The following is a 4,319-nucleotide window of genomic DNA, read 5'->3' as shown; positions in this document are numbered from 1 at the left end:
TAATCACTGTTGCTCCAAAAGTAGGCTGCAAATACAACTGTGCAATTTAAGAAATCAGAATAATCAATCAAATGGCTGCTTGCAGACTCTAGCTTTCTGACTGTTAACCTCGCTCGGAAGAAATGCAGAATGGCCTTTTCAGGACCAAAGGTAACCCATGAATCAAGTTTGGTATCAGGTTGCCTTGACATTGACTGCTGCGTTTTGTTTTATTTGTTCATGGGAGGTGAACGCAGCATTTATTTATTTATTTATTTATTTTTGTTTTGAAATTCGTAGCCAATCGTTCCAATTCTTTGTCAAATCACAAACGCCAGAGGTCACCTTGCACATGCCAAGGATCACTCTGCGCCAATGCTCTTAGCCAAAAGGCCTAGAGCCACTGCACCGTTCCTGGAAGTACTGCAATACCAGGTTCGTGCCATGGAGGTGGATGGGTCAAGCCACCCCACACCTCCGTGGAGGTGGATGGGTCAAGCCACCCCACCCACCTCCTGTTTCCAAAAAAGCAAGCATATACCTTCCTGACCAGGGAGAAACCACCCGGAGGTCATGGTGGCTGGTCAGGTCAGTTACGCATGATCTTAGCCAAAAGGCAACGCAGCATTTATTGCCCATCCCTAATTGCCCTTGAGAAGATGGTGGTGAGCCGCCTTCTTGAACCGCTGCAGTCCGTGTGGTGAAGGTACTCCCACAGTGCTGTTAGGGAGGGAGTTCCGGGATTTTGACCGTGAAGGAACAGCGAAATACTTCCAAGTCAGGATGGTGTGTGACTTGGAGGGGGAGGTGGTAATGTTTCCATGTCCCTCCAACTCTTGTCCTTCTAGGCGGCAGAGGTCGCGGGTTTGGGAGGTGCTAAAAGGATATCAGGAAAAAGTATCGCAACTTGGAGATGCCAACAAGGTTATGCAAAATTGGAACTACAAATGTTGCAGTTTTACTAAGGGCTATATGAATGTATTTGAATGTGATGCCTTAAGAAATTCAGAATTTTGATATTAAAGTCAAAACACTATACTGGTACAGATACATTTGTGCAAAGATGGTCAAATGGAAATGATGTTTTTAAAAAAGATGCATCATCACATTCGTGCAGTGCATGTCACAATAGTACAGGAAAGCTAATGCAGCAATAAATGTTGCCATTAATGTTCATTTATGTCAATTTCGTAGCGAAAAATAACATTCAGTACCAAGCATTGGAAAAGGCCCCAACTCAATAAAGACCATGACAATTAGACCCAAGGATGATGACCTATATAGATGTGGAGATAGTCAAAGACACTCTGCTTGAGGAAGATGTGCACCAGCTTATATGTATTAAATTCATTCTCCCTTCTTCTGATTTGCACAGCAATATGATCAAGCCAGTGCTCTCATTCTGTAAAAAGTTCTGCAGTTTATTAATTTAATGGAAACAGTGAACTGGAGAACTATGCTGAAGCACTCAAATGTTTCTTCTGCTTCTTTTACAGATAGTTGTGCAGGAACCGATGATCCTCACTGGGGGAAATAGGGATAATGGGTAGGTACTCAATTTGGCAGGATGTGAGTAGTGGTGTCCCACAGTGATCTATGATGGGGCCTCAACTATTCACAATATTTATTAACGACTTAGATGATGGCACAGAAAGTCATATATCCAAATTTACCAATGACATAAAGATAGGCGGCATTGTAGGCAGTGTATATGAAAGCATAAAATTACAAAGGGATATTGATAGATTACGTGAATGAGCAAAACTGTGGCAAATGGATTTCAATGTAAGCAAATGTGAGGTCATCTACTTTGGACCTAAAAACAACAACTTGTATTTATATAGCGCCTTTAACGTAATGAAATGTCCCAAGGCACTTCACAGGATTATTATGCGATAAACATTCGACACCAAGCCGCATAAATAGAAATTAGCGCAGGTGACCAAAAGCAGGGTCAAAGAGGTATGTTTTAAGGAGCATCCTGAAGGAGGAACGAGAGGTAGAAAGGTTTAGGCTGGGGTTCCAGAACTTGGGGCCGAGGCAACAGAAGGCACAGCTACCAATGGTTGAGTGATTATAATCAGGGATGCTCAAGAGGACACAATTAGAGGAGCGCAGACATCTCGGGAGGTTGTGGGGCTGGAGGAGATTACAGAGATAGGGAGGGGTGAGGCCATGGAAGGATTGGAAAATAAGGATGAGAATTTTGAAATCGAGGCATTGCTTAACCGGAAGCCAATGAAGGTCAGCGAGCACAGGGGTGATGGGTGAGTGGGACTTGGTGCGAGTTAGGACACGAGCAGCTGAGTTTATATAGGATAACGGATAGAACAGAGTACTATCTAAATTATAAAAAGCTAAATTCAGTGGCTGTCCATACGGTTCAGGCACATAGATCATTAAAATGTCATGAACAGGTACAGAAAATAATCAAAAAGGCTAATGGAATGCTGGACTTTATATCTAATGGACTAGAGTACAAGGGATAAAAGTTATGCTGCAGTTGTACAAAGCCCTGGTTGGACCACACCTGGAGCACTGTGAGCTGTTCTGGACATCGCACCTTAGGAAGGATATATTGGCCTTGGAGGGAGTGCAGCATAGGTTTATCAGAATGATATCCAGACTTCAAGGGTTAAGTTATGAGGAGAGATTATACAAATTAGGGTTGTACTCCCTAGAACTTAGAATGTTAAGGGGTGATCTGATCGAAGTTTTCAGGATATTAAGGGGAACAGATAGGGTAGATAGAGAGAAATTATTTCCGCTGGTTGGGAAGTCTAGGACTAGGGGCATAGTCTAAAAATTAGAGCCAGACTTTTCAGGAGTGAAATTAGAAAAATCTTCCACACGCAAAGGGTGGTAGATGCTTGGAACCCTTTCCCGCAAACGACAATTGATGCAAGGTCAATTGTTCATTTTAAATCTGAGATTGATAGCTTTTTGTTAACCAGAGGTATTAAGGGATATGGGCCAAAGGCGGGTATATGGAGTTAGATCGCAGATCAGCCGTAATCTCACTGAATGGTGCATCAGGCTCGAGGGACTGAATGGCCTCCTCCTGGTGTGAACAAGAACAGCACAGTAAATTGAAGCATGCAGCATCAACACTTACACCAATACTAAGCACCAACCCAGAAACTAGCATTTTGGGATTTACAGGGCGTGAGGGGGAAAAGGAAATACTGGCTGTGCACAACACAGTGCAGAGGAAGAAATAGAAGTTTGAACAGGAGCCATCAGATGGAGGGCAGGATCCATCATGCTGGCTGCCCCTGCTCACGGTCCTCATGCTGAATACTTCCTTCCTGCATTCCAAAAGAGGCTGTTTGAACACATAGACAGTGTGGAGAAGTACTTTGACTCTGTCCATGTGGTACTGGAAAGGATCAATTATTAGTTATCTCAGATGGAGCTTGCTATTGATAAGGCCACCAATCAACAACCCATAGAAAAGGGTCCATCAAAGGCAGATTACAAGCACTGGTCAGGGAGGCATTCCGAAACCTCGGATATATGCACTTCCCTAAACTCTTGGACCTCCCGAGGAAATGGCTTTCAATAGTCACCAGCGAGCACAGGCACAGTAGTAGCTGAGTGACATTGGTGTCAGTCTGGTTGCTATCTCAGAACCAGGCATCAAACAAGAAATTAGGAAAGCGTGCAATAAAGGTACAGCAGTAATCATGGGCGACTTTAATCTACATAATTGATTGGGCTAACCAAAATGGTAGCAATGCAGCGGAGGAGGATTTCCTGGAGTGTATTAGGGATGGACCAATATGTCGAGGAACCAACTAGAGGGCTGGCCATCCTAGACTATGTGATGTGTAATGAGAAAGGACTAATGAGCAATCTTGTTGTGCAAGGCCCCTTGGGGGAAGAGTGACCATAATATGGTAGAATTCTTTATTAAGATGGAGAGCGACACAGTTAATTCAGAGACTAGGGTCCTGAACTTAAGGAAAGGTAACTTCGATGGTATGAGACGTGAATTGGCTAGAGTAGACTGGCGATTGATACTTAAAGGGTTGACACGGTTCTGGGGGAGGTGGGACCAGTACAAACCGGACGGTCTGCACCTGGGCAGGACCGGAACCAATGTCCTAGGGGGAGTGTTTGCTAGTGCTGTTGGGGAGGAGTTAATCTAATATTGCAGGGGGATGGGAACCTATGCAGGGAGACAGAGGGAGACAAAAATGAGGCAAAAGCAAAAGACAGAAAGGAGATGAGGAAAAGTGGAGGGCAGAGAAACCCAAGGCAAAGAACAAAAAGGGCCACTGTACAGCAAAATTCTAAAAGGACAAAGGGTGTTAAAAAAGCAAGCCTGAAGGCTTTGT

General features: G+C 43.9%; 1 pseudogene; it reads right to left on the bottom strand.

Moving 5' to 3' along the window:
* Positions 1 to 377: 377 nt before the first annotated feature.
* Positions 378 to 608, bottom strand: LOC139270045 (U2 spliceosomal RNA; annotated as a pseudogene).
* Positions 609 to 4,319: the final 3,711 nt, after the last annotated feature.

Source organism: Pristiophorus japonicus, chromosome 8 (genome assembly GCF_044704955.1).
Source record: "Pristiophorus japonicus isolate sPriJap1 chromosome 8, sPriJap1.hap1, whole genome shotgun sequence".
Taxonomy (NCBI): Eukaryota; Metazoa; Chordata; class Chondrichthyes; family Pristiophoridae; genus Pristiophorus; species Pristiophorus japonicus.
The sequence above is the reverse complement of the archived record's forward strand: the minus strand, read 5'-3'. Positions and strand labels throughout refer to the sequence as shown.